The sequence below is a fragment of the Lissotriton vulgaris genome, chromosome 1_1 (assembly GCF_964263255.1).
Source record: "Lissotriton vulgaris chromosome 1_1, aLisVul1.2, whole genome shotgun sequence".
NCBI lineage: Eukaryota > Metazoa > Chordata > Amphibia > Caudata > Salamandridae > Lissotriton > Lissotriton vulgaris.
In genome coordinates this window covers 1,370,916,105-1,370,941,104 of record NC_141685.1, presented here as the reverse complement: position 1 = coordinate 1,370,941,104, position 25,000 = coordinate 1,370,916,105, and the positions used below count along the sequence as shown (strand labels likewise).

General features: G+C 42.7%; 6 non-coding genes across 6 annotated transcripts; all 6 read left to right on the top strand.

The window, feature by feature from the left end:
* Window positions 1-855: 855 nt before the first annotated feature.
* On the top strand, window positions 856-927 carry TRNAH-GUG (transfer RNA histidin (anticodon GUG)). The gene has a single exon. It is a non-coding gene; the product is annotated as a tRNA-His (tRNA).
* A 1,499-nt stretch (window positions 928-2,426) lies between these two features.
* On the top strand, window positions 2,427-2,508 carry TRNAS-AGA (transfer RNA serine (anticodon AGA)). The gene has a single exon. It is a non-coding gene; the product is annotated as a tRNA-Ser (tRNA).
* Window positions 2,509-3,797: 1,289 nt separating this feature from the next.
* On the top strand, window positions 3,798-3,869 carry TRNAH-GUG (transfer RNA histidin (anticodon GUG)). Its single transcript has one exon. It is a non-coding gene; the product is annotated as a tRNA-His (tRNA).
* Window positions 3,870-5,368: 1,499 nt separating this feature from the next.
* TRNAS-AGA (transfer RNA serine (anticodon AGA)) lies at window positions 5,369-5,450 on the top strand. Its single transcript has one exon. It is a non-coding gene; the product is annotated as a tRNA-Ser (tRNA).
* Window positions 5,451-8,309: 2,859 nt separating this feature from the next.
* Window positions 8,310-8,391, top strand: TRNAS-AGA (transfer RNA serine (anticodon AGA)). Its single transcript has one exon. It is a non-coding gene; the product is annotated as a tRNA-Ser (tRNA).
* A 6,540-nt stretch (window positions 8,392-14,931) lies between these two features.
* Window positions 14,932-15,003, top strand: TRNAH-GUG (transfer RNA histidin (anticodon GUG)). Its single transcript has one exon. It is a non-coding gene; the product is annotated as a tRNA-His (tRNA).
* Window positions 15,004-25,000: the final 9,997 nt, after the last annotated feature.

Here is a 25,000-nt window from a genome sequence, read left to right as displayed (position 1 = left end):
CTTTTCTTTCCCTTTTCTTAGATTTGTAACTGTTCCTTTACGTGCTCTATTTAGGCGCCATTAATCTCATTTGAGCTCCTTGTACCTGCTGCTGTTTTCTCCACACCTCATACTGCCTTTTCCCTCTTTCTCTCTTTCTCTGCGGTTGGTGGCTACTTTCCAAAGCGTCTGATGCCCCAATGTTCCTTCGTCTTGTTGTCAGACGTGAATTTGAAAAGCAACAAAATTAACAAGCCTTTACCACTCACACATGGCAGAAGTTTATACTTTAATTCAATGAGCTAAGAAAAGTGTGTTGTGGGGCCCCTACGAGCCATGGTGCTTGCTTCATCATAATTAGGCATGCAGTCATTAGCCACAGCTCTGATTATGGGTCACTGAGGTCAGTTTCAATAATTCCTCAAAAACCTAACCATGCAGTCCCCCCTAACTGTGTAGTTATCTTTCTTTACTGCTGTTTGTGTGATTAGCTGGGAGGAGCTCACGGCAGCATCCTCCCAATAAAAGTGTAGATGGACCGTTCCTTAACTCTTTCTTGCTTCACATACAGATGGCTTGAGGAGGTACAGGGGAGATGCAGGTCTAATAAACAGAATAGAATATCTGCGCCAGGTGTGTTTCTCTGCATTGGTGTCCCATCACAGGCCCACCAGTGTATGTGTGATCTTTGACTCCTGCAAGTTCACAAGCAGGCGGCCAGGAAACGGTTTCAGCCTATCAACCACTGAGGAGATAAAGCCTTTGTATAAGGAATGAGGAAGCAATGAACACATTCAACCTATCACAGGAGTAGCCCTGAGTGTTCAGAATTATAATTTCTTCATGTCACTGTACGTTATTGAGCCCAAGTAGCTCGCCGTGATTGTATAGTGGTTAGTACTCTGCGTTGTGGCCGCAGCAACCTCGGTTCGAATCCGAGTCACGGCATTTTGGTTGGCAATGTCACGGCAGTTGGGTTTTTCCTTTACAGAATTCCCAAATGTACCAGTTGTTTTTGTAAAATGTCTATTTAAAACAGATCCTTTTCAATATTTAAACGATCTAATGACAAATTATTTAAACACACATGATTATAAGATGTAGGTATACTGTACTTACTGACATAAATTATCGTTCTTGAACATATTTGCGGTAAGGGGAGCGGAGCTCTCCCCCAGGCCAATCAGAATGCAGATGAATGCAGTTGCAGTTGAGTGACCTGTGTTGTGGCTGTCTACAGGGAATGAACATATGTAGCTGTCTCGCAGCCCAATCCAGACGTCAATTGAAGACAGGTTTTCATGCAAATAGAGCAGTAAGTGCAGAGAAATGCTCACTCTCTAAAAATGGTATTTATACAATAGTAGGATTAAATCCAACCTCACCAGTAGATAGGATTTATCAATAAATAAATAAAGCTTCTCCTCTCTGATATGGAATTACCCCCCAAAAAGTATAAGGGAATACCCAATGCTAACCTATGAGAGGGGCAGACCTCACAGTAGTGAAAAATGTAATAGACTGTTTGATACTACTAGGACATACAAACTACCACAGTACATGTCTTACCTTTTACTTACATAGCATGATGCCCCTAGGACTACCTAGGGCCTACCTTAGGGGTTACTGATATGTAATAAAATTGGAGTTTAAGGCTTGGCAAGTAGTTTTAAATGCCAAGTCGAAGTGGCAGTACACTGCAGCACAGGCACTGCAGTAGCAGGCTTGAGACAGGTTTGAAATGCTATTTCTTTGGGCGGCACAATCAGTCCCTGGGTATATGGTATACCACTTTACAAGGGGCTTTCAAGTAAATTAAATCTGTCAGTCAGGTATACTCCAATTATACACATGATAAGGGAAGAAGCACGTGCACTTCAGCACTGATTAGTAGCGATAAAGTGATCAGAGTCCTAAGGCCAACAAAAAGATACAGCAAAATGCGGAGGTGAAAAGCAATAAGGTGGGGTTGGGACCACCTTAAGAATGCAAGGTCTAACAAAAACGAACTAAGGATAACATGAGTAAAACATCAGGTTTCTCTACAGCATTTGGTGAGACAAGTGAGCCTTTTTTTATCTTCCATAAATGCAATCTTTCCCGGACCCCTTTATTATATAGCTCTTCAAGGAAAAAATATAAAGCACTTACAAAGGAGCCTCAAATACTCAAAGATGGTAGACTTCTGTAATATGGGCCATATACTAAAAGCAGCACGAAAACAGTGTGCAATAGGGTCCAAAAAACTTGAGTGACCCATGAGAGTATGCATGCAAGCCTATGGTATTCTAAAGTAGAGATATACGCATGCAATTTTTGTTTTGAGGAGAGAATGTGCCTGCTGAAAAAAACATTATTTTTAAAAAGTGCATTGCAGAATATCAAGAATTTGCTGTGGGACACCTTGAAAACTTGCATACAGATTATGTGCACACGCCTCACAGTCAGTTGTTGTGGCCGAGTGGTTAAGGCGATGGACTAGAAATCCATTGGGGTCTCCCCGCGCAGGTTCGAATCCTGCCGACAACGAGAATCTTTTTAACATCGGCTACAATTTCAGAAGTTAACCTTTAGTATTTCTTCCATGTCAGTTTTATAAATAGGTGGCTTATTTTGGTGTCACTATTGCCATATCACATATTTATTATCGATCCCCCTTTCATATCTTTGCTATAACTCTCGTCCTTCATTAGCGCTGGTGCAAACGCTTCAAATTAATATACCCTGGCTCTCTCGGTCATACCTGTGCATGCACTTGAAACTTGCTTTACCAATAAAAGAAGCAAATAGAGAAATAAAATAAAAGTGCTAGCTGGATTAGGCAAACACACTTCATAAAACTGCATTTTCTTTTCTATTCTCCCCCGTGTTACAAGCTTAACTGCTCCCTGTGTAATTTCTCTTAACCTGCTGTTCCTGGAAGAGAATTTCATCTACAAGCTCTTTCTGTGTTTTTTCCTAGTCTTTTCTTTCCCTTTTCTTAGATTTGTAACTGTTCCTTTACGTGCTCTATTTAGGCGCCATTAATCTCATTTGAGCTCCTTGTACCTGCTGCTGTTTTCTCCACACCTCATACTGTCTTTTCCCTCTTTCTCTCTTTCTCTGCCGTTGGTGGCTACTTTCCAAAGCGTCTGATGCCCCAATGTTCCTTCGTCTTGTTGTCAGACGTGAATTTGAAAAGCAACAAAATTAACAAGCCTTTACCACTCACACATGGCAGAAGTTTATACTTTAATTCAATGAGCTAAGAAAAGTGTGTTGTGGGGCCCCTACGAGCCATGGTGCTTGCTTCATCATAATTAGGCATGCAGTCATTAGCAACAGCTCTGATTATGGGTCACTGAGGTCAGTTTCAATAATTCCTCAAAAACCTAACCATGCAGTCCCCCCTAACTGTGTAGTTATCTTGCTTTACTGCTGTTTGTGTGATTAGCTGGGAGGAGCTCACGGCAGCATCCTCCCAATAAAAGTGTAGATGGACCGTTCCTTAACTCTTTCTTGCTTCACATACAGATGGCTTGAGGAGGTACAGGGGAGATGCAGGTCTTATAAACAGAATAGAATATCTGCGCCAGGTGTGTTTCTCTGCATTGATGTCCCATCACAGGCCCACCAGTGTATGTGTGATCTTTGACTCCTGCCAGTTCACAAGCAGGCGGCCAGGAAACGGTTTAAGCCTATCAACCACTGAGGGGATAAAGCCTTTGTATAAGGAATGAGGAAGCAATGAACACATTCAGCCTATCACAGGAGTAGCCCTGAGTATTCCGAATTATAATTTCTTCATTACACCGTACGTTATTGAGCCCAAGTAGCTAGCCGTGATCGTATAGTGGTTAGTACTCTGCGTTGTGGCCGCAGCAACCTCGGTTCGAATCCGAGTCACGGCATTGTGGTTGGCAATGTCACGGCAGTTGGGTTTTTCCTTTACAGAATTCCCAAATGTACCTGTTGTTTTTGTAAAATGTCTATTAAAAACAGATCCTTTTCAATATTTAAACGATCTAACGACAAATTATTTAAACACACATGATTATAAGATGTAGGTATACTGTACTTACTGACATAAATTATCGTTCTTGAACATATTTGCGGTAAGGGGAGCGGAGCTCTCCCCCAGGCCAATCAGAATGCAGATGAATGCAGTTGCAGTTGAGTGACCTGTGTTGTGGCTGTCTACAGGGAATGCACATATGTAGCTGTCTTGCAGCCCAATCCAGACGTCAATTGAAGACAGGTTTTCATGCAAATAGAGCAGTAAGTGCAGAGAAATGCTCACTACCTAAAAATGGCATTTATACAATAGTAAGATTAAATCCAACCTCACCAGTAGATAGGATTTATCAATAAATAAATAAAGCTTCTCCTCTGTGATATGGAATTACCCCCCAAAAAGTATAAGGGAATACCCAATGCTAACCAATGAGAGGGGCAGACCTCACAGTAGTGAAAAATGTAATAGAGTGTTTGATACTACTAGGACATACAAACTACCACAGTACATGTCTTACCTTTTACTTACATAGCATGATGCCCCTAGGACTACTTAGGGCCTACCTTAGGGGTTACTGATATGTAATAAAATTGGAGTTTAAGGCTTGGCAAGTAGTTTTAAATGCCAAGTCGAAGTGGCAGTACACTGCAGCACAGGCACTGCAGTAGCAGGCTTGAGACAGGTTTGAAATGCTATTTCTTTGGGCGGCACAATCAGTCCCTGGGTATATTGTATACCACTTTACAAGGGGCTTTCAAGTAAATTAAATCTGTCAGTCAGGTATACTCCAATTATACACATGATTAGGGAAGAAGCACGTGCACTTCAGCACTGATTAGTAGCGATAAAGTGATCAGAGTCCTAAGGCCAACAAAAAGATACAGCAAAATGCGGAGGTGAAAAGCAATAAGGTGGGGTTGGGACCACCTTAAGAATGCAAGGTCTAACAAAAACGAACTAAGGATAACATGAGTAAAACATCCGGTTTCTCTACAGCATTTGGTGAGACAAGTGAGCCTTTTTTTATCTTCCATAAATGCAATCTTTCCCGGACCCCTTTATTATATAGCTCTTCAAGGAAAAAATATAAAGCACTTACAAAGGAGCCTCAAATACTCAAAGATGGTAGACTTCTGTAATATGGGCCATATACTAAAAGCAGCACGAAAACAGAGTGCAATAGGGTCCAAAAAACTTGAGTGACCCATGGGAGTATGCATGCAAGCCTATGGTATTCCAAACTAGAGATATACGCATGCAATTTTTGTTTTTAGGAGAGAATGTGCCTGCTGAAAAAATCATTATTTTTAAAAAGTGCATTGCAGAATATCAGGAATTTGCTGTGGGACACCTTGAAAACTTGCATACAGATTATGTGCACACGCCTTACAGTCAGTTGTTGTGGCCGAGTGGTTAAGGCGATGGACTAGAAATCCATTGGGGTCTCCCCGCGCAGGTTCGAATCCTGCCGACAACGAGAATCTTTTTAACATCGGCTACAATTTCAGAAGATAACCTTTAGTATTTCTTCCATGTCAGTTTTATAAATAGGTGGCTTATTTTGGTGTCACTATTGCCATATCACATATTTATTATCGCTCCCCCTTTCATATCGTTGCTATAACTCTCGTCCTTCATTAGCGCTGGTGCAAACGCTTCAAATTATTATACCCTGGCTCTCTCGGTCATACCTGTGCATGCACTTGAAACTTACTTTACCAATAAAAGAAGCAAATAGAGAAATAAAATAAAAGTGCTAGCTGGATTAGGCAAACACACTTCATAAAACTGCATTTTCTTTTCTATTCTCCCCCGTGTTACAGGCTTAACTGCTCCCTGTGTAATTTCTCTTAACCTGCTGTTCCTGGAAGAGAATTTCATCTACAAGCTCTTTCTGTGTTTTTTCCTAGTCTTTTCTTTCCCTTTTCTTAGATTTGTAACTGCTCCTTTACGTGCTCTATTTAGGCGCCATTAATCTCATTTGAGCTCCTTGTACCTGCTGCTGTTTTCTCCACACCTCATACTGTCTTTTCCCTCTTTCTCTCTTTCTCTGCGGTTGGTGGCTACTTTCCAAAGCGTCTGATGCCCCAATGTTCCTTCGTCTTGTTGTCAGACGTGAATTTGAAAAGCAACAAAATTAACAAACCTTTGCCACTCACACATGGCAGAAGTTTATACTTTAATTCAATGAGCTAAGAAAAGTGTGTTGTGGGGCACCTACGAGCCATGGTGCTTGCTTCATCATAATTAGGCATGCAGTCATTAGCCACAACTCTGATTATGGGTCACTGAGGTCAGTTTCAATAATTCCTCAAAAACCTAACCATGCAGTCCCCCCTAACTGTGTAGTTATCTTGCATTACTGCTGTTTGTGTGATTAGCTGGGAGGAGCTCACGGCAGCATCCTCCCAATAAAAATGTAGATGGACCGTTCCTTAACTCTTTCTTGCTTCACATACAGATGGCTTGAGGAGGTACAGGGGAGATGCAGGTCTAATAAACAGAATAGAATATCTGCGCCAGGTGTGTTTCTCTGCATTGGTGTCCCATCACAGGCCCACCAGTGTATGTGTGATCTTTGACTCCTGCCAGTTCACAAGCAGGCGGCCAGGAAACGGTTTCAGCCTATCAACCACTGAGGAGATAAAGCCTTTGTATAAGGAATGAGGAAGCAATGAACACATTCAGCCTATCACAGGAGTAGCCCTGAGTGTTCCGAATTATAATTTCTTCATGTCACTGTACGTTTTTGAGCCCAAGTAGCTCGCCGTGATCGTATAGCGGGTAGTACGCTGCGTTGTGGCCGCAGCAACCACGGTTCGAATCCGAGTCACGGCATTGTGGTTAGCAATGTCACGGCAGTTGGGTTTTTCCTTTACAGAATTCCCAAATGTACCAGTTGTTTTTGTAAAATGTCTATTAAAAACAGATCCTTTTCAATATTTAAACGATCTAACGACAGATTATTTAAACACACATGATTATAAGATGTAGGTATACTGTACTTACTGACATAAATTATCGTTCTTGAACATATTTGCGGTAAGGGGAGCGGAGCTCTCCCCCAGGCCAATCAGAATGCAGATGAATGCAGTTGCAGTTGAGTGACCTATGTTGTGGCTGTCTACAGGGAATGCACATATGTAGCTGTCTCGCAGCCCAATCCAGACGTCAATTGAAGACAGGTTTTGATGCAAATAGAGCAGTAAGTGCAGAGAAATGCTCACTCTCTAAAAATGGCATGTATACAATAGTAAGATTAAATCCAACCTCACCAGTAGATAGGATTTATCAATAAATAAATAAAGCTTCTCCTCTCTGATATGGAATTACCCCCCAAAAAGTATAAGGGAATACCCAATGCTAACCTATGAGAGGGGCAGACCTCACAGTAGTGAAAAATGTAATAAACTGTTTGATACTACTAGGACATACAAACTACCACAGTACATGTCTTACCTTTTACTTACATAGCATGATGCCCCTAGGACTACCTAGGGCCTACCTTAGGGGTTACTGATATGTAATAAAATTGGAGTTTAAGGCTTGGCAAGTAGTTTTAAATGCCAAGTCGAAGTGGCAGTACACTGCAGCACAGGCACTGCAGTAGCAGGCTTGAGACAGGTTTGAAATGCTATTTCTTTGGGCGGCACAATCAGTCCCTGGGTATATGGTATACCACTTTAAAAGGGGCTTTCAAGTAAATTAAATCTGTCAGTCAGGTATTCTCCAATTATACACATGATTAGGGAAGAAGCACGTGCACTTCAGCACTGATTAGTAGCGATAAAGTGATCAGAGTCCTAAGGCCAACAAAAAGATACAGCAAAATGCAGAAGTGAAAAGCAATAAGGTGGCGTTGGGACCACCTTAAGAATGCAAGGTCTAACAAAAACGAACTAAGGATAACATGAGTAAAACATCAGGTATCTCTACAGCATTTGGTGAGACAAGTGGGCCTTCTTTTATCTTCCTTAAATGCAATCTTTCCCGGACCCCTTTATTATATAGCTCTTCAAGGAAAAAATATAAAGCACCTTCAAAGGAGCCTCAAATACTCAAAGATGGTAGACTTCTGTAATATGGGCCTTATACTAAAAGCAGCACGAAAACAGAGTGCAATAGGGTCCAAAAAACTTGAGTGACCCATGAGAGTATGCATGCAAGCCTATGGTATTCCAAACTAGAGATATACGCATGCAATTTTTGTTTTTAGGAGAGAATGTGCCTGCTGAAAAAACATTATTTTTAAAAAGTGCATTGCAGAATATCAGGAATTTGCTGTGGGACACCTTGCAAACTTGCATACAGATTATGTGCCCTTGCCTCACAGTCAGTTGTTGTGGCCGAGTGGTTAAGGCGATGGACTAGAAATCCATTGGGGTCTCCCCGCGCAGGTTCGAATCCTGCCGACAACGAGAATCTTTTTAACATCGGCTACAATTTCAGAAGTTAACCTTTAGTATTTCTTCCATGTCAGTTTTATAAATAGGTGGCTTATTTTGGTGTCACTATTGCCATATCACATATTTATTATCGCTCCCCCTTTCATATCTTTGCTATAACTCTCGTCCTTCATTAGCGCTGGTGCAAACACTTCAAATTATTATACCCTGGCTCTCTCGGTCATACCTGTGCATGCACTTGAAACTTACTTTACCAATAAAAGAAGCAAATAGAGAAATAAAATAAAAGTGCTAGCTGGATTAGGCAAACACACTTCATAAAACTGCATTTTCTTTTCTATTCTCCCCCGTGTTACAAGCTTAACTGCTCCCTGTGTAATTTCTCTTAACCTGCTGTTCCTGGAAGAGAATTTCATCTACTAGCTCTTTCTGTGTTTTTTCCTAGTCTTTTCTTTCCCTTTTCTTAGATTTGTAACTGTTCCTTTACGTGCTCTATTTAGGCGCCATTAATCTCATTTGAGCTCCTTGTACCTGCTGCTGTTTTTTCCACACCTCATACTGCCTTTTCCCTCTTTCTCTCTTTCTCTGCGGTTGGTGGCTACTTTCCAAAGCGTCTGATGCCCCAATGTTCCTTCGTCTTGTTGTCAGACGTGAATTAGAAAAGCAACAAAATTAACAAGCCTTTACCACTCACACATGGCAGAAGTTTATACTTTAATTCAATGAGCTAAGAAAAGTGTGTTGTGGGGCCCCTACGAGACATGGTGCTTGCTTCATCATAATTAGGCATGCAGTCATTAGCCACAGCTCTGATCATGGGTCACTGAGGTCAGTTTCAATAATTCCTCAAAAACCTAACCATGCAGTCCCCCTAACTGTGTAGTTATCTTGCTTTACTGCTGTTTGTATGATTAGCTGGGAGGAGCTCACGGCAGCATCCTCCCAATAAAAGTGTAGATGGACCGCTCCTTAACTCTTTCTTGCTTCACATACAGATGGCTTGAGGAGGTACAGGGGAGATGCAGGTCTAATAGACAGAATAGAATATCTGCGCCAGGTGTGTTTCTCTGCATTGGTGTCCCATCACAGGCCCACAAGTGTATGTGTGATCTTTGACTCCTGGCAGTTCACAAGCAGGCGGCCAGGAAACAGTTTCAGCCTATCCACCACTGAGGAGATAAAGCCTTTGTATAAGGAATGAGGAAGCAATGAACACATTCATCCTATCACAGGAGTAGCCCTGAGTGTTCCGAATTATAATTTCTCCATGTCACGGTTCATTATTGAGCCCAAGTAGCTCGCTGTGATCGTATAGTGGTTAGTACTCTGTGTTGTGGCCGCAGCAACCTTGGTTCGAATCCGAGACACGGCATTGTGGCTGGCAATGTCACGGCAGTTGGGTTTTTCCTTTACAGAATTCCCAAATGTACCAGTTGTTTTTGTAAAATATCTATTAAAAACAGATCCTTTTAAATACTTTAACGATCTGACGACAAATTATTTAAACACACATGATTATAAGATGTAGGTATACTGTACTTACTGACATAAATTATCGTTCTTGAACATATTTGCAGTAAGGGGAGCGGAGCTCTCCCCCAGGCCAATCAGATTGCAGATGAATGCAGTTGCAGTTGAGTGACCTGTGTTGTGGCTGTCTACAGGGAATGCACATATGTAGCTGTCTCGCAGCCCAATCCAGACGTCAATTGAAGACAGGTTTTCATGCAAATAGAGCAGTAAGTGCAGAGAAATGCTCACTCTCTAAACATGGCATTTATACAATAGTAAGATTAAATCCAACCTCACCAGTAGATAGGATTTATCAATAAATAAATAAAGCTTCTCCTCTCTGATATGGAATTACCCCCCAAAAAGTATAAGGGAATACCCAATGCTAACCTATGAGAGGGGCAGACCTCACAGTAGTGAAAAATGTAATAGACTGTTTGATACTACTAGGACATACAAACTACCACAGTACATGTCTTACCTTTTACTTACATAGCATGATGCCCCTAGGACTACCTAGGGCCTACCTTAGGGGTTACTGATATGTAATAAAATTGGAGTTTAAGGCTTGGCAAGTAGTTTTAAATGCCAAGTCGAAGTGGCAGTACACTGCAGCACAGGCACTGCAGTAGCAGGCTTGAGACAGGTTTGAAATGCTATTTCTTTGGGCGGCACAATCAGTCCATGGGTATATGGTATACCACTTTACAAGGGGCTTTCAAGTAAATTAAATCTGTCAGTCAGGTATACTCCAATTATACACATGATTAGGGAAGAAGCACGTGCACTTCAGCACTGATTAGTAGCGATAAAGTGATCAGAGTCCTAAGGCCAACAAAAAGATACAGCAAAATGCGGAGGTGAAAAGCAATAAGGTGGGGTTGGGACCACCTTAAGAATGCAAGGTCTAACAAAAACGAACTAAGGATAACATGAGTAAAACATCAGGTTTCTCTACAGCATTTGGTGAGACAAGTGGGCCTTCTTTTATCTTCCATAAATGCAATCTTTCCTGGACCCCTTTATTATATAGCTCTTCAAGGAAAAAATATAAAGCACTTACAAAGGAGCCTCAAATACTAGAAGATGGTCGACTTCAGTAATATGGGCCATATACTAAAAGCAGTACGAAAACAGAGTGCAATAGGGTCCAAAAAACTTGAGTGACCCATGAGAGTATGCATGCAAGCCTATGGTATTCCAAAGTAGAGATATACGCATGCAATTTTTGTTTTTAGGAGAGAATGTGCCTTCTGAAAAAAACATTTTTTTTAAAAAGTGCATTGCAGAATATCAGGAATTTGCTGTGGGACACCTTGAAAACTTGCATACAGATTATGTGCACATGCCTCACAGTCAGTTGTTGTGTCACAGTGGTTAAGGCGATGGGCTAGAAATCCATTGGGGTCTCCCCGCGCAGGTTTGAATCCTGCCGACAACGAGAATCTTTTTACATCGGCTACAATTTCAGAAGTTAACCTTTAGTATTTCTTCCATGTCAGTTTTATAAATAGGTGGCTTATTTTGGTGTCACTATTGCCATATCACATAATTATTATCGCTCCCCCTTTCATATCTTTGCTATAACTCTCGTCCTTCATTAGCACTGGTGCAAACGCTTCAAATTATTATACCCTGGCTTACTCGGTCATACCTGTGCATGCACTTGAAACTTACTTTACCAATAAAAGAAGCAAATAGAGAAATAAAATAAAAGTGCTAGCTGGATTAGGCAAACACACTTCATAAAACTGCATTTTCTTTTCTATTCTCCCCCGTGTTACAAGCTTAACTGCTCCCTGTGTAATTTCTCTTAACCTGCTGTTCCTGGAAGAGAATTTCATCTACAAGCTCTTTCTGTGTTTTTTCCTAGTCTTTTCTTAGATTTGTAACTGTTCCTTTACGTGCTCTATTTAGGCGCCATTAATCTCATTTGAGCTCCTTGTACCTGCTGCTGTTTTCTCCACACCTCATACTGCCTTTTCCCTCTTTCTCTCTTTCTCTGCGGTTGGTGGCTACTTTCCAAAGCGTCTGATGCCCCAATGTTCCTTCGTCTTGTTGTCAGACGTGAATTTGAAAAGCAACAAAATTAACAAGCCTTTACCACTCACACATGGCAGAAGTTTATACTTTAATTCAATGAGCTAAGAAAAGTGTGTTGTGGGGCCCCTACGAGCCATGGTGCTTGCTTCATCATAATTAGGCATGCAGTCATTAGCCACAGCTCTGATTATGGGTCACTGAGGTCAGTTTCAATAATTCCTCAAAAACCTAACCATGCAGTCCCCCCTAACTGTGTAGTTATCTTGCTTTACTGCTGTTTGTGTGATTAGCTGGGAGGAGCTCACGGCAGCATCCTCCCAATAAAAGTGTAGATGGACCATTCCTACGTCTGTGGCTGATTCCTCTAGGCCCGACCTCCCTCACAAAGCCAGTAGGAACTGGAAACGTCTTGATTTGAATAAATTAAACTCTCTTCTCGCCAATTCTAAGCCCACGGCTTCCATGAAGACTATCAAAGAGCTACCTGCTGTTAGATCATGGTTAACCAATGCTTTGGACTCCTGTCTCCCTACCCAAAAAAATAAATCTCAAGTCCAACACCCCCCGGCACCCTGGTTTAACGACTCCCTCCGTGCAGAAAAATCCAACTGTAAAAAATTGGAGCGCATATGGCGTTCCAACTATGACTCCGATCACAAAGTAAAATATAAGTCCGCCCTCAAAGCCTATCATGCGGCCTGTGATACCGCCAGAGCTAATTTTGCTAACAGCACCATACTTACAGCTCAAAACAGACCTAAGGCCCTGTTTAAAATAGTCAAGGAGCTCTCAGGTGCATCCTCGGTACCTGAGGATCCTTGTCTAGACACTGCTCAGTGTAATGCCTTAGCCAATTTTTTTCTTGAAAAAATTGATAAGATCTATGCCATTTTTAATTCGACTCCCGCTTCCTCCACTCACTCTGTTCAAGATCTACGCAACTCTCCCCCTGGTATTATTCCTTGCCCTCTGCCCGCCACCTCCTCACTTCTTGCTTGGGATCCTATTTCCCCCGCGCTTCTAAACAAGTATCTCCAAGACATCAAATCTGGCTCCCCCCTTGACCCCATGCCCCCTCAAGTTCTGAGTTCTCTGGACCCAGCACTTCTCCACATTATTTTAGATGTCCTGAACGCTTCGCTAACAGAAGCGATTGTCCCAAACGAATGGAAGCACGCAATGGTGGTCCCATTACTAAAAAAGGTTAACGCAGACCCCACCAACCTCTCCAATTTTCGCCCTATTTCTTTGCTTTCATGTTTTTCCAATATTTTGGAGAAACACGTTAATTCTTTGCTTAATTCCTTTGTTGAATCTTCCAATTTTCTTCATGGTTCTCAATCCGGGTTCAGGGCTGGCTTCTCCACGGAAACCACTCTCCTCGGCGTGTCAGAGACCATCAGACGCCAAGTGGATAATGGTGAGACTGTGGCACTCATTCTGCTTGACTTGAGTGCCGCATTTGACACCGTCTCCCATTCCATCTTACTGTCCACTTTGGAGGCGGTTGGTGTCGGTGGTTCCGCCCTGGCCTGGATTGCTAATTTTCTTTCTGATCGCACGTTCCAAGTCTTTTCCTCTACATCTGTTTCATCCATTCTCCCCTCCACTCACGGTGTTCCCCAAGGGTCCATCCTTAGTCCCCTTTTCTTTAACCTGTACGTGAGGCTGCTTGCTTTTTTGGCGGAACAGGCGGGCCTCACAATTTATTCCTACGCTGATGACACTCAAGTCATCTATTCACTTTCCACCAATAAAAACCTCCCCTCTTCCTCTCTTCAATCCGGGCTGAAACAAATATCGGATTGGATGCTGAAGCACACATTAAAATTAAATGGGGACAAAACAGAACTGCTCCTGTTCGGCCCGGACACTTCACTCTGGGGCCCACACCATTGGCCACCGGAGATGGGTCCTCTACCTATCCCATCAGTGTCTGCTCGCAATCTTGGGGTTCTCTTCGATAATCAACTAACCTTCAAGCAACACGCTGTGAAAGTCTCCACCACCTGTACCACCATCATCAGGTGGCTGAGAAAAATCACGTGGATGCTGCCAGCGGACACCTTGAGGACCGTAGTCCAGGCTCTTGTCATCTCCCGCCTGGACTATGGGAACATCCTTCTCTTGGGTGCCGCCAAGGAGGTTACTAGGAAGTACCAGGTGGTACAGAATATGGCAGTTCGCCTTATCTGTCACCTTCCTGCCAGATCCTCGGTTACTCACCACATGCGGAAATTGCACTGGTTGCGAATCGAGAATAGAGTTAAGTTTAAAGCACTTTGCTATATGCATAAGATCATGACTGGTAGAGCCCCTCACTATCTCTCTGCTCTGGTGCAGCAATATATTCCCCCCCGTACACTCAGGTCTTCCACGCAGAACAAGTTTATGATTCCGCGTATCAACAGAGCCAAAATGGGAGGACGCTCGTTTTCCCTGCTGGCCCCTTCCTTATGGAATTCTTTACCCCAACTTTTGCGTTCTGAACTTTGCTTTCTGACATTCCGTAAGGGAATTAAAACTTGGCTTTTCAACACTTAACTTTATGGTTTAATACTCCTCCCACCTTTTATACCGTTCAGTTTGCCTTAGCGCCGGGAAACCTCCGGGTAGCTGCGCGCTTAACAAATGTAATTATAAATAAATATAAATAAATAAATTCCTTAACTCTTTCTTGCTTCACATACAGATGGCTTGAGGAGGTACAGGGGAGATGCAGGTCTAATAAACAGAATAGAATATCTGCGCCAGGTGTGTTTCTCTGCATTGGTGTCCCATCACAGGCCCACCAGTGTATGTGTGATCTTTGACTCCTGCCTGTTCACAAGCAGGCGGCCAGGAAACAGTTTCAGCCTATCAACCACTGAGGAGATAAAGCCTTTGTATAAGGAATGAGGAAGCAATTAACACATTCAGCCTATCACAGGAGTAGCCCTGAGTGTTCCGAATTATAATTTCTTCATGTCACTGTATGTTATTGAGCCCAAGTAGCTCGCCGTGATCGTATAGTGGTTAGTACTCTGCGTTGTGGCCGCAGCAACCTCGGTTCGAATCCGAGTCACGGCATTGTGGTTGGAAATGTCACGGCAGATGGGTTTTTCCTTTACAGAATTCCCAAATGTACCAGTTGTTTTTGTAAAATGTCTATTAAAAACAGATCCTTTTCAATATTTAAACGATCTAACGACAAATTATTTAAACACACATGATTATAAGATGTAGGTATACTGTACTTACTGACATAAATTATCGTTCTTGAACATATTTGCGGTAAGGGGAGCGGAGCTCTCCCCCAGGCCAATCAGAATGCAGATGAATGCAGTTGAGTGACCTGTGTTGTGGCTGTCTACAGGGAATGCACATATGTAGCTGTCTCGCAGCCCAATCCAGACGTCAATTGAAGACAGGTTTTCATGCAAATAGAGCAGTAAGTGCAGAGAAATGCTAACTCTCTAAAAATGGCATTTATACAATAGTAAGATTAAATCCAACCTCACCAGTAGATAGGATTTATCAATAAATAAATAAAGCTTCTCCTCTCTGATATGGAATTACCCCCCAAAAAGTATAAGGGAATACCCAATGCTAACCTATGAGAGGGGCAGACCTCACAGTAGTGAAAAATGTAATAGACTGTTTGATACTACTAGGACATACAAACTACCACAGTACATGTCTTACCTTTTACTTACATAGCATGATGCCCCTAGGACTACCTAGGGCCTACCTTAGGGGTTACTGATATGTAATTAAATTGAGGTTTAAGGCTTGGCAAGTAGTTTTAAATGCCAAGTCGAAGTGGCAGTACACTGCAGCACAGGCACTGCAGTAGCAGGCTTGAGACAGGTTTGAAATGCTATTTCTTTGGGCGGCACAATCAGTCCCTGGGTATATGGTATACCACTTTACAAGGGGCTTTCAAGTAAATTAAATCTGTCAGTCAGGTATACTCCAATTATACACATGATTAGGGAAGAAGCACGTGCACTTCAGCACTGATTAGTAGCGATAAAGTGATCAGAGTCCAAAGGCCAACAAAAAGATACAGCAAAATGCGGAGGTGAAAAGCAATAAGGTGGGGTTGGGACCACCTTAAGAATGCAAGGTCTAACAAAAACGAACTAAGGATAACATGAGTAAAACATCAGGTTTCTCTACAGCATTTGGTGAGACAAGTGGGCCTTCTTTTATCTTCCATAAATGCAATCCTTCCAGGACCCCTTTATTATATAGCTCTTCCAGGAAAAAATATAAAGCACTTACAAAGGAGCCTCAAATACTCAAAGATGGTAGACTTCTGTAATATGGGCCATATACTAAAAGCAGCACGAAAACAGAGTGCAACAGGGTCCAAAAAACTTGAGTGACCCATGAGAGTATGCATGCAAGCCTATGGTATTCCAAACTAGAGATATACGCATGCAATTTTTGTTTTTAGGAGAGAATGTGCCTGCTGAAAAAAACATTATTTTTAAAAAGTGCATTGCAGAATATCAGAAATTTGCTGTGGGACACCTTGAAAACTTGCATACAGATTATGTGCACACGCATTACAGTCAGTTGTAGTTGTCGAGTGGTTAAGGCGACGGACTTAAAAAGCCATCGGGGTCTCACCGCGCAGGTTCGAATCCTGCCGACAACTTGAATATTTTTAACATCGGCTACAATTTCAGAAGTTAACCTTTAGTATTTCTTCCATGTCAGTTTTATAAATAGGTGGCTTATTTTGGTGTCACTATTGCCATATCACATATTTATTATCGCTCCCCCTTTCATATCTTTGCTATAACTCTCGTCCTTCATTAGCGCTGGTGCAATCGCTTCAAATTATTATACCTTGGCTCTCTCGGTCATACCTGTGCATGCAGTTGAAACTTACTTTACCAATAAAAGAAGCAAATAGTGAAATAAAATAAAAGTGCTAGCTGGATTAGGCAAACACACTTCATAAAACTGCATTTTCTTTTCTATTCTCCCCCGTGTTACAAGCTTAACTGCTCCCTGTGTAATTTCTCTTAACCTGCTGTTCCTGGAAGAGAATTTCATCTACAAGCTCTTTCTGTGTTTTTTCCTAGTCTTTTCTTTCCCTTATCTTAGATTTGTAACTGTTCCTTTACGTGCTCTATTTAGGTGCCATTAATCTCATTTGAGCTCCTTGTACCTGCTGCTGTTTTCTCCACACCTCATACTGTCTTTTCCCTCTTTCTCTCTTTCTCTGCGGTTGGTGGCTACTTTCCAAAGCGTCTGATGCCCCAATGTTGCTTCGTCTTGTTGTCAGACGTGAATTTGAAAAGCAACAAAATTAACAAGCCTTTACCACTCACACATGGCAGAAGTTTATACTTTAATTCAATGAGCTAAGAAAAGTGTGTTGTGGGGCCCCTACGAGCCATGGTGCTTGCTTCATCATAATTAGGCATGCAGTCATTAGCCACAGCTCTGATTATGGGTCACTGAGGTCAGTTTCAATAATTCCTCAAAAACCTAACCATGCAGTCCCCCCTAACTGTGTAGTTATCTTGCTTTACTGCTGTTTGTGTGATTAGCTGGGAGGAGCTCACGGCAGCATCCTCCCAATAAAAGTGTAGATGGACCGTTCCTTAACTCTTTCTTGCTTCACATACAGATGGCTTGAGGAGGTACAGGGGAGATGCAGTGTCACGGCAGTTGGGTTTTTCCTTTACAGAATTCCCAAATGTACCAGTTGTTTTTGTAAAATGTCTATTAAAAACAGATCCTTTTCAATATTTAAACGATCTAACGACAAATTATTTAAACACACATGATTATAAGGGGGAACATCACTTACAACGCATTTATTACAACGCACTACCATTACAACGCAACCATTACAACGCAAACCATTACAACGCATTGCGCTGGGGGGCGTTCTAGGATAGGGAATATATTTAATTTACTATCCAACACCTTCCCTACTATCCACGGGGACTGGAGTTGGAATAGTAAATTAAATAAATCACTATCCAGCGCTTAAAAGCACTATGCGTTGTAGTGGTATGCGATGTAAAAACCGCATTGTAACAGCAGGCGTTGTAATAGCCTGCGTTGTAACAACACCAATCCGATTATAAGATGTAGGTATACTGTACTTACTGACATAAATTATCGTTCTTGAACATATTTGCGGTAAGGGGAGCGGAGCTCTCCCCCAGGCCAATCAGAATGCAGATGAATGCAGTTGCAGTTGAGTGACCTGTGTTGTGGCTGTCTACAGGGAATGCACATATGTAGCTGTCTCGCAGCCCAATCCAGACATCAATTGAAGACAAGTTTTGATGCAAATAGAGCAGTAAGTGCAGAGAAATGCTCACCCTCTAAAAATGGCATTTATACAATAGTAAGATTAAATCCAACCTCACCAGTAGATAGGATTTATCAATAAATAAATAAAGCTTCTCCTCTCTGATATGGAATTACCCCCCAAAAAGTATAAGGGAATACCCAATGCTAACCTATGAGAGGGGCAGACCTCACAGTAGTGAAAAATGTAATAGACTGTTTGATACTACTAGGACATACAAACTACCACAGTACATGTCTTACCTTTTACTTACATAGCATGATGCCCCTAGGACTACCTAGGGCCTACCTTAGGGGTTACTGATATGTAATAAAATTGGAGTTTAAGGCTTGGCAAGTAGTTTTAAATGCCAAGTCGAAGTGGCAGTACACTGCAGCACAGGCACTGCAGTAGCAGGCTTGAGACAGGTTTGAAATGCTATTTCTTTGGGCGGCACAATCAGTCCCTGGGTATATGGTATACCACTTTACAAGGGGCTTTCAAGTAAATTAAATCTGTCAGTTTCAGGTTTAAAGTCTTTATTTCGATTTTTAACAAATCATAAAAGACACATTAAAATACAAAAGAATTTAACTAATTCAATTTAAACAAAAACAGGAAAGAACAAAACTATAAAAAGATTAAACACTAACAAAAATATGCAAATAAGGAACATTTAAGACAAATAGATAAAACAGGATTAAATTTCAATTAATGAAGAACCTGACTATTTTATAAAAAAGATAAATTTACGTTAAAAAAGACATTGCAGTTCAAGTTCATTGTCAATGGGCCGTTTATATGGCAAAAATACAAGGGATACAGATGAAACAACTAAGTCATAAATCAGTTAACTAATACATAGTCAATCAGATTATGACCGATTGTGGAGCATCTTGGTCCTTGGGGCTAAGGCATGTTGTTTTTTAGCCTTAGGAGCCAAGCCCATCCCAGATATTTTGCCAGACTTACTACAAAGAGTTCGGAGGTGTTGGTCCTAAGCACCCATATTGCTTCCATCGATGTTTTAAATGGTAATTTTTGAAACAAGGGTTTTAACCATTTCTTTTGGGGTGCAGCGTACCTAGGGCAAGCAAAAAGAAAATGTCCTTCAGATTCAATATGACCTGGGCAACATGTACAGTAAGGCGATAACCCTGTAGACCGTTTGTTTAGAAAAGGGTTCAAAGGCAAAGAACCCACTCTAAACTGATGATACAGCTTCTTATCTAACGGTCGAGTTATTACGTCCCAATAGGGCTCTCGCGATAGGTCAAGTTTGAATGTTAGAAACCTGCCTGTGAGGCTATTTTTGTTAGAAAGCAGAACTTTTTTTTAACGGGTCGTGGCCCAATACAAGGATTTGAACTCGTCTTTGGAAGGGAAAACATTGGATTGAGGGGATGTCCAGAGGTGTTCCAAGCCCATGTCATTAAGGATAGATTTAACAGCAGAAAGCCATGGGATTTTCCCTAAACCCGTAATAGACCTAACTTCGGCCAGTTCCTTTGCAAATAGGGATAGATCTGGAGATGTCCATATCCGTCTCCACAGGGCCACTAGCCTAAATCTAGCCATCTCATTGATCGGTGGGGAACCAAGGTCCAAGCAGAGGGGGATCGAGGGTGTCGACTGCGGGAGGCCTACTAAGTTACGAAGGAATCTACATTGGGTTTTAAACAAGTTAAGCAAGTCCATGTGGCCCCACAGATCCGCGCCATATAAAATGGCGGTAGAGATTTTAACATCATAGATCTTGAGGGCCGGGAGGACCCGCTTTGTAATTGATTCCTTTTGCTCTTTGATGGGGCAACCAGTCAGCCTAGCAAGTTTAAGATATTGTATGTTAATCTGGTCCTTCCATCTTAAACGGCTATCGAGGGTAACTCCTAAGTAGGTCATGGTATCAACCTGCTCGAGGTTTACTCCATTCAACCTCACGGAACTCCGAACTGGATGGTTTTTTGTAAAAACCATGAACTTCGTTTTCCCCACATTAACCACCAGGTTATTGATGGCACAGTACTCCTCAAAGCGGTCGAGAGCCCGCTGAAGTCCGCTACGTGTTTTTGAGATGATTAAAGTGTCATCTGCGAAGATGAGAAGAGGAAATCTCATCCCAGCCAGCATTGGAGCATCAGTGGGGGTATCCGTGAAAAACTTGACAACTTGATCGATAAAGAGGAGGAAGAGAGTTGGGGCCAGGACACACCCCTGGCGGACACCTCGAGTTACGGGAAATGTCGCTGTCACTTGTCCCTGGTCCCCCCACCTCACCCTCGCATAGTTGTCCTCATGGAGTCTAACAATGAGGTCTAATAGTTCTGATGGGCACCCCAGATTTTTCAGCACACCCCACAGTTTATCCCTTGGCACCAAGTCGAAGGCGGACTTCAGATCAATGAATGCAGCATAGATGGTGCCGCCGCCGTGCCATACCACCTTCCAATAGATCAGGCAGAATCTAAACACCTGATCTATGGTGCTCATTCCCGATCTGAAGCCCACCTGCATGGGTGACAGAATATTCTCTGTTTCAATCCATCCCTGGACCCGTCCTAGGACCATACGTGCTATTATCTTTTGGATCGAATCGATCAAACTGATAGGGCGATAATTGCCTGGGATGGATTTATCGCCCTTTTTATAAATCGGAACAATTTCGGCTCCCCTCCATGATTTCGGGACTGTGGCTCCAAGGGCTAAGGTGTTGGCTATCATTGTTATATAAGGGAGCCACAAGGCGGGATTAGATTTGAATAAATCTGCCGGAATCAGATCCATACCAGGGGCTTTCCCTCGGAGAGTCAATGCAAGGGCCAGCTCGGCCTCAGCAACTGTGAAGGTAAGTTTTTCTCTTTGGGGGGTCAGCAAGAGTGTGTTGCCTGAGGGATTCATAGTTTCGGGGTCATCGGCTCTAAATTGGGCCGAGTAGAATGATACCCAATCCTCAAGGGGCACATTGTTTCCCGGGGTAGAAGAGTCCGCGTTTTTTCCCCATTTAACTAGATCCCAAAACCTTTTTTGGTTGTTAGTGGAAGATGCCTCCAAAAGATCCGACCAGAACTTATCCTCCCACTCCCGTTTAGCTTCTCTAAGGGTTTTCCTGTAATTGAGCCTTGCAGCTTTCACTCCAACCATATCCCGAGATTTAATGGCTGAAATGAGAGCTGCATGTGCCTCCCTACATTTCCTATTGTACCATTTTTGGGGCAAAGGATTTGTTTTAGTAGGAGCATTTCCGCACGGTAGGGAAAGAAGGGTTTTTAAATGGTCAAAGCATTTAGTATGTACTCCCATCACATTGTTAGCCAGTCCAGGGTCCGTCCCCAACAAATCTATTTGCAACATTTCATTAAGCGCATTTTTTACCACATTATTAATGTTGTCCCATAAACACTTGTCTTCCATGACCCGGGACCATTTTAGTCTCCTCCTGTCATTGGTAAGTTGGGCGTCCCCTGTATAGGTGGCAGTTGGCTCCTCCTGTCTATTTAGACCCGGTATCTTCAAAGACAATGACAGCGGGTTGTGGTCACTTTCCGGGCGCTGTAATACTGCCATGTCAATTAATAACTGCCAATGTTCCATATTCAGCAAAATGTAATCAATGCGGCTCTGCCTCTGCCCATTGTCAAAAGTACAATTTCCTTTAATGTCCGATGTAGAACGGCCGTTACATGCACAAAACCCCTTTTGTAGGCAAAATGCCATCCAAGATACTGCCGCCTCTGTTGCCTTTGCCCTCTTTACCACTTGTAAGTCCGGGATACCCCAAACAGAGTCCTCCGCCATGCTCCAAGTGTCTCCCATATCAAACAAAGGTTCTATAGTGCAATTTAGATCACCAGCAAGAATAATGAGGTTGCCACTGTCCATTTCCGAGGTTATATGGTCAATGAAGTTCAACAAGGGTGGACTTCGACCACCAGGCAGACCTCTAGCATAGATATTAACAATGTTCATAATTTGCTGGTTCCCTTTGTTTAGTATGATGTGGAGGAGATCCGGGTTCTCCACAGGAAGTTCAGTTGGATAGAAACCCAAGGATTGTTTCACCCAAATCAACAGACCGCCTGAGGCCCGCCCTTTACCCCCTTTAGTTGCAGGTTTAAAAAGTTAATATAACCCAACTTGTGAACAGGCTCAGTTGCCCATGTTTCCTGCAGCAGGATGATGTCGTAATTGTCCACAAAGTTCGACCAATCAGTAGAAGCAAGGCGGGCCTTGATACCCGCTATGTTCCAGGACAAGATTTTCAAGTGATCTTTCAGATAGACCAGAGACGGAGGTTGTAAGGGCTGTGCAACTCCCTGAGGCATTCCCTTTATCATCTTTAACCTCTAGGTGCTTAACACAATCTACTGGAGCTATAAGATTGTCCTTGGTCGAGATCCCCTGGACAGCTGCGTGTGGTAGAGGGCTAAATAGCAGAGAAGCTTGACCTCCATCCTCATCTACTGGATTGCTGAATTGATATGGGCGCACCATACTATGCTCAATGGACTCTTGGGCTACTGCGCTAGCAAGCAAAGGCTCACTAGATAGATCGTTGAGTCAATCGATAGCCTCAAGGCCAGAGAGGGGGCCAAAGTGATTAAAGAGAAAGGGACGCTGACAGTCAAGTGGAGTTAATGCCAGGGGGTGTCTTATAGCTGGGCCCTTACGGAATAAAGGGTAGGATTGGGGGGTATTTGCCTGTGTGGATAAAAATATGATAAGGCTAATGTTTGTACATCCCCCTGCCTTGCAAACCTCGGTTCTCGTCGAATGACGTCTACCACCCACGAATCTTTAAACGAGATTAAGATACAATCTCCCTCCAAGTCTTTTGACCCATGTCCCACCCAATCTACTCTCCTCACGAATAGTATCTCCGTAGGAGTGGAGGGGGGTAACGGGTGGTTTTTATTCAACCAAAAAATGACTTTATTGCGAAGGTCGCCATAAGACTCCCTGGCACCCGGTTTTAATGGTGCTACACCTGTCAAGACGATGGTGTGTTGAGCTGCTTCAGGTGGTAAATCAACACAAGGGATAGTTGGTCTTTTGCGTCCCCCCTCCCTGTGGTTGGTGGAGGCAGTACGTTGGTCTCTTTGGGTGCTTGGGGGGGCAAGATTTAAAGTAGATTGTGGGGGAGGACCCATGGTTTGGTGCCCACCAGTATTTTGTTTAGCCACTGGTTTTGAGTGGGGCTTTGGTGCCTGGGCATGAGTGCTAACACCTGATTTAGAAGATGTAATATTAGATTTTTCACCCCCTTTAAGCGTGGCAATATTCGACCCTGTGGTTTTATTAGGAAGTGTTTTACCCCTTTCCATATTGTTATTACAAGTGACCTTAGTAGATGTTGATGTTTTACTGGCGCCCATATTATTGGAATCAAGTAACGTTTGTAGCATCGTATGGTTTGAGTAAATCAAAGCCTCCATACTATCAATTTTTGAGGTCATGAGCCTAGTCCGCTCCAGGACTGGTAAGAGTAATGTTTTAAACATGGCCTCCATTTTTACTAGCAAAACTTCGTCACTATTAAGGCACATGGGGCAGGTACTTGAAGAGCCCAAAGCCGAAAGGGAAGGACATAGCATATTGTTAAATACAGAGGGAATTAAGGGGTTTGGGGGAAGCTCAGACCCCTGTCTCCTACCTTCTTGGGCTTCATTTACTTTAGGGATTTTTAAGTCTCTTTCCCCCGACAATCTAGAATCCAACTTTCTCTTCTTAATATTGGGGCCAGGATTGGGTATAGGATGGTTAGTGATTTCGGCAGGATTAGAGATGTTAGAGTGATTAAGGGGGAGACATCCAGAAAGCTGACTAAAATCCGGCCCCCCCACTAATCAAGGAATTATTATCATCATCCCCCTGGCTACATTGGGAAGCATCTATACTATGCCTTTCTTCCCTCAAAGTATCCACTGTTGGGCTTCCCCTATGTTTTCTAAGTGGACAATTGCGTCCGTAGAGGTAGTGTGAACGCAGTTAAAGGCAGCATGTGGGGCAGAGGGCGCAGGGGAGGTGGAAGTAGCTAGGGCCCCCAGTGATGATCGCTTTCCACTAATAAGGTCTATTGAGAGTCTTTCCTCTACCATGGCAATTTCCTTTTCCAGGATTCCAGTGGCCCGTGTTATGAAAGCGTCAAAGGGGCCAGACACAACACCCTCGGCCTTGTGGATTGGTCAGGTATACTCCAATTATACACATGATTAGGGAAGAAGCACGTGCACTTCAGCACTGATTAGTAGCGATAAAGTGATCAGAGTCCTAAGGCCAACAAAAAGGTACAGCAAAATGCGGAGGTGAAAAGCAATAAGGTGGGGTTGGGACCACCTTAAGAATGCAAGGTCTAACAAAAACGAACTAAGGATAACATGAGTAAAACATCAGGTTTCTCTACAGCATTTGGTGAGACAAGTGGGCCTTCTTTTATCTTCCATAAATGCAATCTTTCCCGGACCCCTTTATTATATAGCTCTTCAAGGAAAAAATATAAAGCACTTACAAAGGAGCCTCAAATACTCAAAGATGGTAGACTTCTGTAATATGGGCCATATACTAAAAGCAGCACGAAAACAGAGTGCAATAGGGTCCAAAAAACTTGAGTGACCCATGAGAGTATGCATGCAAGCCTATGGTATTCCAAACTAGAGATATACGCATGCAATTTTTGCTTTTAGGGGAGAATGTGCCTGCTGAAAAAAACATTATTTTTAAAAAGTGCATTGCAGAATATCAGGAATTTGCTGTGGGACACCTTGA